The following is a 10697-nucleotide window of genomic DNA, read 5'->3' as shown; positions in this document are numbered from 1 at the left end:
AAAAATTGTACAGCAAACAATGTCAAATCCTCTTACAAGGGGGCAAATTACCATTAATTTTGAGGACATGTTTGTAATAGATTGTATCTGCCCAACTAGATAAAAAGTAAGATCTCTTTCTGTCTGGCATTTGATTAGCAGGTTGTATATGATGTGCTTCCCAGTCCAGTTCAATATTATTTGGTAATAAAACTTATCTTTATTTTCTCCGTTTGTGTAGGGGATTTTCTGGGTAGCAGGAGATTTTGTTTTTATTTTCTCCACCACCCCCTTCCATCCTCTTATTTCTTTTTGCCTTCCCAATATCAGCCTTCTGAGACTTCTCTGTTCTCCAGTACTCAGGAGATAGAGAACAAGGCCCCAAGGCCATTGTGAGCCAGAAGACAGACAAACAATTCTTGATATTCTGTCCTGGCTTTCACAGAAAGGACCAATTCCCTTCTCTTGTCTTGGAGGCTGCCATATTAGTACTGGGCAGAATCTGTTACTGAAGCACCAGGGGTTGGGTCTAGGTCCTGCTGCTTGCCAGTCAGAAAGCCAATCACTGAGACAATGAGTATTGCAAGGGAAGAAGGCTTTAATTGAGTGCTGTAGCCAAGAAGATGGGAGATCAGTCTCACATCCATCTCCCTGACTGACCAAAATCAGGGATTTGTGTAGCAGGGAAGAAACGTAACTGTGGGAAAACAGAAATTAGGGAGAGATAAGAAAGAGGATTTGGAACAGCAATCAGGTGATTGGTTAGGCAATCATGACTGATGAGGAGTGTGGGTTCTCATTGTCTAGATGCAATGATTTGGTAAGTTGCAGCTCCTTGATGCTATCTGGGAGGCCTGATGGTTGGTTTTCCTGAGAAAGGAACGCAGGACAAATGTGACCTTCTCAAGTTTTAAGACTGGGGGAATCCATTTCTTTTCTTTTTCTTTTTCTTTTTTTTTTTTTTTTTTTTTTTTGAGACAGGGTCTTGCTCTGTCACCCAGGCTAGAGTGCGGCGGCATGATCACCACTCACTGTAGCCTCAACCTCCTGGGCTCAAGTGAGTCTTCCACCTCAGCCCCGAGTAGTTGGGACTACAGGCGCATGCCACCACACCTGGCAAATTTTTTTATTTTTTGTAGAGATGGGGTTTCACCACATTGCCCGGGCTGATCTTAAATTCCTAGGTTCAAGTGATTCTCCCACCTCAGCTTCCCAAAGTGCTGGGATTGCAGGCACCTGGCCTGGAAGGACCAATTTCTGTTTATTCAAAGAAACCATAAACATCAGTTCTGTGGGACAATTGGGACAGTTTCAAATCCAGCCCCTGATCTGGAGCCCTCCCTCAGCATCCCTCTGTGCTCCATGTGACTGTTATTCATCACGTGAATAAAATCTATAGAACAGTTTAATTAAAAATACAAGGACAGAGGTGACATCAATGGGAAATCTCTGTCCCTTCTGTTTGATTTTGCTGTGGACCTAAAATTCCTCTAAAAATGAAGTCTATTCATAACAGAGAAAAATTAGGAAAATTTTGCAATGTTTTACTTGCCCCTCACCCTGCTTTCCTCCCTGGCTCTTCAGCAGTCTCAAAGCCTACATTCACAGCATGGGATGCAATTATGACAGACCCACAGCTAACGTCATACTCAGTGGTGAAAACTGAAAACTTTTCCCCTAAGGTCAGTGACAAGACAAGGTTGCCCACTTTTGCCACTTCTATTCAATATTGTACTGGCAGGTCTGTTTACAGCAATTAGACAAGAAAAAGAAAAGCCATCCGAATGGGAAAGGAAGAAGTAAAACTATCTCTATTCACAGATTGTGTGATCTTATATACAGTAAAGTCTACATTTCTATAACTAACAAGCAATTTGAAAATAAGAAAATAGTTCCATTTGCAATAGCATCAAAAATAATAACATATTTAGGAATAACTTTAACCAAGAAGGCACAAGATTTGTACACTGAAAATTATAAATCATTGCGGAAAGAAATTGTATAAGCTCCAAATAAATGAAACTACATACTGTGTTCATGGGTTGGAAGACTTAATATTGTTAAAATGGCATTACTCCTCAAAGCAATCTACAGATTCAATGCTATCCCTGTCAAAATTCCAATGGCCTTTTTGCAGAAATGGAAAAGTTGATCCTAAAGTTCATAGGGAATTTTAAGGGACCCAGAATAGCCAAAACAATTTTGAAAAAAACAAGGTTGGAGGACTCACTCTTCTTAATTTTAAAACTTAACACAAAGCTTCAGTAATTAAAACAGTGTGGCACTGCCGTAAGCATAGACATAGACCAATGGATAGGATTGAAAGTCCAGAAATGAAACCATAGAGAAATGGTTAATTGCTTTTCAACGAGGATGCCAAGACCATTTAATGGGGAAAGAATAGCCTTTTCTTTTTTTTTTTTTTTTTTTTTTTGAGCTGGAATCTCGCTCTGTCGCCCAGGCTGGAGTGCAGTAGCCGGATCTCAGCTCATTGCAAGCTCTGCCTCCCGGGTTCACACCATTCTCCCACCTCAGCCTCCCGAGTAGCTGGGACTACAGGCGCCCGCCACCTCGCCCGGCTAGTTTTTTGTATTTTTTAGTAGAGACGGGGTTTCAGCATGTTAGCCAGGATGGTCTCGATCTCCTGACCTCGTGATCCGCCCGTCTCGGCCTCCCACAGTGCTGGGATTACAGGCTTGAGCCACCGCGCCCGGCCCTCAAGAATAGCCTTTTCAATAAATGGTGCTGGAACAACTGGATAACCGCAAGTAAAAGAATGAAGTTGGACCTCTACCTCCCACTATATACAAAAATTAACTCAAAAACGATAAAGATCTAAATATAAAAACTAAAACTCTTAGAAGAAAGCATAGGGGTTAATTTTCATTACCTGGCATCTGAAAAGTTGTTTCTTAGATATGACACCAAAAGCAGAAGCAACAAACGGAAAAATAAATTGGGCCAGTCGCAGTGGCTCACCCCTGTAATCCCAGCACTTTAGGAGGCCAAGGCAGGAGGATCATTTGTGCTCAGAAGGTCAAGACCAGACTGGGCAACACAGACCCTTCTCTACCAAAAAAAAGAAAAATTCCCCAAAAAATAGCTGGGCATGGTGGCAGGCACCTGTAGTCCCAGCTACTTGGGAGGCTGAGATGGGAGGATAGCTTGAGCTTGGGAGTTCCAGGCTGCAGTGAGCCATGATTGTACCACTGCACTCCAGCCTGGATGACAAGAATGAGACCTTGTCTCAAAAAAGCAATAGAAATTTATCAAAACTTAAAACTTTGTGCACCAAAGGACACTAGTGGAAGAGTGACAAGGCAACCCACAAGAAAGAAAGAAAATATTTGCAAATCGTATATCTGATAATGGTCTAGTGTCCAGAATATATTAAGATGTCTATGACTCAATAACAAAAAGACTAACAACCCGATTTTTTTTTTTTTTTTTTTTTTTTTTTTTTTTTTTGAGGCAGAGTCTCGCTCTGTCGCCCGGGGCTGGAGTGCAGTGGCCGGATCTCAGCTCACTGCGAGCTCCGCCTCCCGGGTTCACGCCATTCTCCTGCCTCAACCTCCCGAGTAGCTGGGACTACAGGTGCCCACCACCTCACCTGGCTAGTTTTTTGTATTTTTTAGTAGAGACGGGGTTTCACCGGGTTAGCCAGGATGGTCTCGATCTCCTGACCTCGTGATCCACCCATCTTGGCCACAACCCAATTTTTAAATGAGCAAATGACTCGAATAAAGGTTTCTTCAAAGAAGTAAGTGCATACAAAACAGCCATCAAGAACACACCAAAAAAATGCTTAACGTCACTAGTCATTAGAGAAATGCAAACTAAAACCATAATAAAATGCCACTTCATGCCCACTAGAATGGCTATAATAAAAATACTTTGTTAATGGAAAATAACAACTGTTGGCAAAGATGTGGAGAGATTAGAACTCTTATACTGTACATTGCTGGTAAGAATTTAAAGTGTTCTATCTGTTGGGGAAATCCGTTTGGTGGTTCCTCAATAAGTTAAACATAGAATTAGCATTTGACCCAGCATTTCCACTCCAAGCTGTATGCCCCAAAGAATTGAAAACAGGTGTTCAAACAAAAACTTGTATAGCATGTTTACATCAGCACTATTCAGAATAGCTGAAAGGTAGAAACAATCCAAATGTTCATCAGTTGGTGAATGGATAAGCAAAATATGATAAATCCATACAATTGAATAGTATTCAGCCATAAAAAGGAATGAAGTATTGATGCATGGTATAACATGGATGAACCTTGAAAGCATTATGCTAAGTGAAAGAAACCAGACACAAAAGACCGCATACTGTATCATTCCACTTAAATGAATTTATATGTCCAGAATAGGCAGATCTATGGAGACAGAAAGTAGATTAGTAGCAGGGTCTAGTGGGAAGGTGAAATGCAAAATGACCACTTAATGGGCACAGGATTCCCTTTTGGGGTGATGAAAATGTTCTGGAATTGCCATAATGGGATGTCTTCATTGAAGAATCACATAAAAGGAAAAAGAAATTTAAAAATAATAAATACAAAGAAAAACAACAACAACAAATGAAAATTTTCTGGAATTAGATAATGGTGATTGTTGGGCAATACTGTGAAGGCACTAAACGCCTCTGTGCAACTTAAAATGGTTAAATGTGAAATTTCTTCTATTAGAATGAATTGAGATAAATATCACCTTTATATGAGCTAAAAGCCAAGGATACACACTTGCCTCAACTGCACTTTTCTTCTTCAAGTAAGACCAAATTAAATTTAGCTAGGGAGCATTTATGGAAATGAGCTTGAATCGCCTGTGTTCTCAAAAGAATCTTCAAAAGGATTCAAAAGTACTTAAGACGCTCAAAACTTCAAAGATCTTAGAATTTCTCTTATTGGGAGTTATAAGCAATTATAGTGAATCAAAGCAGTATTTGTGTAAATGAGCCCATAACCATACATGTTCTCAAAGAACCTTCTTGTTGCTAGTCAAATCAAAGTAAGATGAATCCAATCAGTATTTGTAAAAATAAGCAGTCTAAAAAAGCTCAATATTGTTTATATGTATATATATAAATATCTTTTGAAATTTTTTTTTTTTTTTTTTTTTTTTTTTTTTTTTTTTTTTTTTTTTTGAGACGGAGTCTTGCTCTGCCGCCCAGGCTGGAGTGCAGTGGCCGGATCTCAGCTCACTGCAAGCTCCGCCTCCCGGGTTCACGCCATTCTCCTGTCTCAGCCTCCCGAGTAGCTGGGACTACAGGCGCCCGCTTCGTCGCCCGGCTAGTTTTTTTTTTGTAGTTTTTAGTAGAGACGGGGTTTCACCGTATTAGCCAGGATGGTCTCGATCTCCTGACCTCGTGATCCGCCCGTCTCGGCCTCCCAAAGTGCTGGGATTACAGGCTTGAGCCACCGCGCCCGGCCTGAAAAAAATTTTTTAAAGACTGATACTGTGTGTTAAATGAATTAGAAGCCAAAGCAGGCCAGGCATGGTGGCTCACATCTGAATGTGAGGGTGAATGTCAGGGCCAGACTGAAAGAGAGAGTTCCAGCACTTTGGGAGGCCAAGGCAGGTAGATCACTTGAAGTCAGGAGTTCAAGACCAGCCTGGCTAATATGGCGAAACCCCATCTCTACTAAGAATATTAATACAAAAAATTAGCTGAACTTGGTGGCATGCACCTGTAGTCCCAGCTACTTGAGAGGCTGAGGCACGAGAAATGCTTGAACCCAGGAGGCGGAGATTGCAGTGAGCCAAGTGAGCTGAGATTACACCACTGCACTGCACTCCAGCCTGGGTGACAGGGCGAGACATTGTATCAAAAAAAAAAAAAAAGAAGAAGAAGAAGAAAAAGAAGAAGCCAAATCAGAAAAAGGAAGGAAAAAAAGACTAATACTGCAGTATTAGTAAACACAAGTTCAAACATTCTACTCAATTTATTGCTGATTAGAATACATTGATATTAATGTAAACTTTAAACAAACCAGGTAAGAAACACACTTTCATCTCACTTATTATTTGTCAGAGCTATTTATGATATTTGTGAAAAGGAGTTCTGAATCCCATTTTTTTTTCTTTTTAGCCTCAATATATTACCACATTAAGAATCCCATATTGTTCTTAATAAATTTACAAATGTAGTCAAAAGCATTCAAAATATATATTGTTATATGGAGGAATTACAATGACTCAGCAGGATTTGTGAAATCAACTTAGAATTGTTCTCCAAAGAATCATAAAAAATATTCCAAAAGCATTCAAAAGTACCCCAACTCTAACTTCTTTTTTGAACTACTATTGCTAACTAGATAACTAGTGATAACTCGAGACACATGTATGTCCTGGAGCCTCTCTTTTACATACTCTAGTTATTCTAATTATGTCTAGTTACCTAGTTAGTCTGGGTTATCTTGTTATCTCTACTTGTCAATAGTTCTCACTAGTTGTATGAACAAGAAATAAACTATAGTTAACAAAAATGTATGGTTGATATTCTTTGCTTAACGTTTGCCCTTGACTTTGATCTTGGGCATGAACTTCAACCTTAGACTTCGAGGTTCAATATAAGGGTGAGAGACAGGCTCAGGTGATGGTACCAGAGTGAGCATCACACAGTCAGGGCGATGATCTGTATCTGCATCATCAGGAGGATCAGAGTAAGGGTGAGTGTCAGGGTCAGTGGCTGTGAAAGGAGGAGGGGGGTCAGACTCAGAGTGAGATTGAGGGTCAAGGTCAGAGTCAGAACGGGGTGAATGTGAGGGTGAATGCCAGGGCCAGACTGAAAGTGAGAGTGATGGTCAGATTGAGGTGATGAAATGAGAATGGGGGCTAGGATGAGGATGAGGTTGAGAATTAGGGTGATGATCAAGTTTGGGGTTTGGGAGAGAGCAGGCTGTTTGATTCAGGTTAGAATCAAGGTGAGGATGAGAGTCAGGGTCACAGAGATGTTAAGGATGTCCTGGTGCGTGCCTGTAATCTCAACTACTCAGGAAGCTGAGGATTGCTTAAGTCCAACAATTAGAGGCCAGCCTGGGCAATGTAGTGAGACCCTGTCTCAAAAAAGGGAGGGGAGGCCGGGCGCGGTGGCTCAAGCCTGTAATCCCAGCACTTTGGGAGGCCGAGACGGGCGGATCATGAGGTCAGGAGATCGAGACCATCCTGGCTAACACTGTGAAACCCCGTCTCTACTAAAAAATACAAAAAACTAGCCGGGTGAGGTGGCGGGCGCCTGTAGTCCCAGCTACTCGGGAGGCTGAGGCAGGAGAATGGTGTGAACCCGGGAGGCGGAGCTTGCAGTGAGCTGAGATCTGGCCACTGCACTCCAGCCCCAGCGACAGAGTGAGACTCCGTCTCAAAAAAAAAAAAAAAAAAAAAAGGGAGGGGATTGTGATTTAGGGTAAAGGTGGGGCCAGAGTGATGCTGTGAGGGTCGGAGTCACGGTTAATGTCAGGCTGAGAGTGAGGGTTAGTGTTTGATTTAGGATCAGAGTAGGTCCCAGTGAGGATTAAAGTCAGAGTGAAAGCAGGTACACAGTGAGTGTGAGCATGGGCATGAGAGAGAGATCAAAGTCAGTGTCAAGGTGAGCGTCCACCTGAGGAATAAACTCAGAGTGAGGATGAGTGAGCAGGGCAGGGTCAGGGCAACAGTGATGATGAAGGTCTGGTTTAGAGTCAAAGGCAAGTGTCAAGATGAAGCTGAGGGTCAGGATGAATGTGAGAGTGAGGGAGAGTGAGGTCTAGCTGAGGATGAAAGTGAGAGAAAAAATGAGAGTTAAGTGCAATTCAGGTCCAGTGTATGAGGCTCAGGTCAGGTTTAAGGCAAGGGTCGGGATAAGGGTTATGATCACGATGTGGGTGAGGTTGAGGATAAAGGTCAGGCTCAAGGCCAGAGTGTTAGGGTAAAGGTGGGCATGAGGTTCAGGGTCAGGGAGAAGATGTGAGTGAGTTGACTTTGAGGATGTCCTTCATGATTAGTGTCAGTGTCATGGTCATTACTTTTTGTGCCTTACAACAAATTGGGATGAACCTAGTCAATTTAAGTCAGAATCATACATTCATATCTAAGGTAACTTACTATGGTGAATTCAATCAAGTATATATGAAACTAAGCAGAATAGTTGAAAATAGACAGGAAACCATGCTTCCAACTAAGGTTCAGGTCCAGGTTCGGGAATATTTCAAATGAAATGTCCCATTGTGCATTAGAGCATATTTAAATGAAACCAAGCTGTTTATGTCAAATGAGCTCAGAATCTGTCATTCTTCCTGAATGAGACTGAGCGCTCCAGAGAAATAGAACCAACAGAATTTGTGTGTGTTTATATATTTGTGTATGTGTACACACACACAGGTATATATATAAATATACACATACATATATACACACATATACAGCCAATGTATATACACACATATACACATAGCAGGAGAGCCAATGGTGCCATTCCAGTCCAAAGGGACAGCCTGCTGAATAATTCCCTCTGGTCTTTTTTTTATTTTTATTTTTGAGATAGGGTTTTACTCTGCACTCTGTCACCCAGGCTAGAGTGCAGTGGCATGATCATGGCTCACTGCAGCCTCGACCTCCTGGGCTCAAGCAATCTTCCCACCTCAGCCTTCCAAGTAGCTGGAACTACAGGCACACACTACTATGCCTTGTAGAGATGGGGTCCCCCTCTGTCACCCAGGCCGGTCTTGAACTCCTAGCCTCAAGTGATCCTCTCACTTCAGCCTCCCAAAGTGCTGGGATTAAAGGAGTGAGCCATTGCCCTTGGCCTCAAATTTTTATTGCTTGTTAGAATAAATTGACATGAAAGTAAGCTTTATCTAATAATAATTTTAAAAAGGTGAGAAACACACGTCATCAAAACTGTACTTAGAGCTAAGACAAAGGGAAACATTGTATGTGAAAGACATCTCAAAATCACCTATTGTCCTTAATAAAATTTTTTTTAAGTACTCAAAGATTTATTTATTTATTTATTTATGTATTTTGAGACAGAGTCTCACTCTGTTGCCCAGGCTGGAGTACAGTGGCTCGATCTTGGCTCACTGAAACCTCTGCCTCCCAGGCTCAAGCGATTCTCCTGCCTTGGCTTCCCGAGTAGCTGGGATTACAAGTGCGTGCCACCACATCTGGCTTTTTGTATTTTTTGAGTAGAGATGTGGTTTCACCATGTTGACCAAGCTTGTCTCGAACTCCTGAGCTCAGACAGTTTGCCGACCTTGGCCTCCCAAAGTGTTAGAATTACAGGCATGAGCCACCTTAAAGATGAGAGCCTTAAAGATTGATTTCTATTTGGGAGAATTATAATGAATCAAAAGCAGTATTCGTGTAAAGGAGCTCATTCTCACATTGCTCTTAAAAGATCCTTCTTATTGCCAGTTAGAGCAAACTAAGTAGAATCTAGAATTCTGAAGCCAACATAGAATCACTAATTGTCAAATAATCTTTTGTACTCAAAAGTACTCCAAAATGTACAAAAGTATTCAAAAGTGCCAAACTCTAACTTCTGATTGCTAAATAGCTACCCCTCCAGTTCCACACTCACTCACAACCTACAACCCTCCCTTATAGACATTGCCTTCCAACATACCATGTGTCCTCAGCCCCGTGTCCACTTCCCTAAACCACTTGCCGCACATCCACTCAATATCTATGCCCTGACACTCACCCACACACCACCTACCTCTGCCCTATAAACCACTCAGTGCCTACCCTTGCAGCCCACGCCCACTGATATGGTTTGGCTCTGTGTTCCCACCCACCCAAATCTCATCTCGAATTGTAAGCCCCACATGTCAGGGGAGGGACCTGGTGGGAGGCTATTGGCTCATGGAGGTGGTTTCATCCATGCTGTCCTCGTGATAGTGAGTTTGCACAAGATCTGATGGTTTAAAAGTGTTTGGCAGTCCCCTGCCCCCCTCTCTCTTTCCTGCCACCATATAAGACATGCCTTGCTTCCCCTTCACCTTCCACCATGATTGTAAGTTTCCTGAGGCCTACCCAGCCATGTGCAACTGTGAGTCAATTAAACCTCTTTCCTTTATAAATTACCCAGTCTTGGGTAGTTCTATAGTGTGAAAATGGACTAATCCACCCATTCACCACCTTCTGACCCATACTCATTCTCTACTTACTCCCTCAAATATCCTGTAACCTACCCCACATTACATACCAACACCCTACCCACACCCTGCCACAAACTCCTTTACTACACTCTCATAACGATTCTGACATTGACACCCTAATCCTGACTGTGACACTGACCCTCCCTCTGACCCTGTACCTCCAGCTCACTCTCATACTCACTCTGGTCCTAACAATGAGCCTGACCTTCACACTCACACTGACTCTGAACTTCGCCTTTGGATTCGCCTCACCTCACTGAATAGAACAAAATAACCAGCCTCCTTGAACAAGAGGAAACTCTTTAGCAGACTGCCTTTGGACTGGAACTGCACCATTGGCTCTCTTGGGGCTCCAGTCTGCCAGCCTTCATAATTGTGTGAAGCAATTCCTTATACTAAATCTCCATGTGTGTGTGCATGTGGTGTATACGCAAATAAATACACATTCTATTGGTTCTTTTTCTCTGGAGAACCCTGACTCATTCAGGAAAAATGACAGATTCTGAACCCGTTTGACATAAACAGTTTGGTTTCATCTAAATATGCTCTAATGCACAGTGGACATTTCATTTGAGATGTTCC

This window comes from Rhinopithecus roxellana, chromosome 13, assembly GCF_007565055.1.
Source record: "Rhinopithecus roxellana isolate Shanxi Qingling chromosome 13, ASM756505v1, whole genome shotgun sequence".
In the NCBI taxonomy this organism is placed as follows: domain Eukaryota; kingdom Metazoa; phylum Chordata; class Mammalia; order Primates; family Cercopithecidae; genus Rhinopithecus; species Rhinopithecus roxellana.
Note: the sequence above shows the minus strand (reverse complement) of the source record.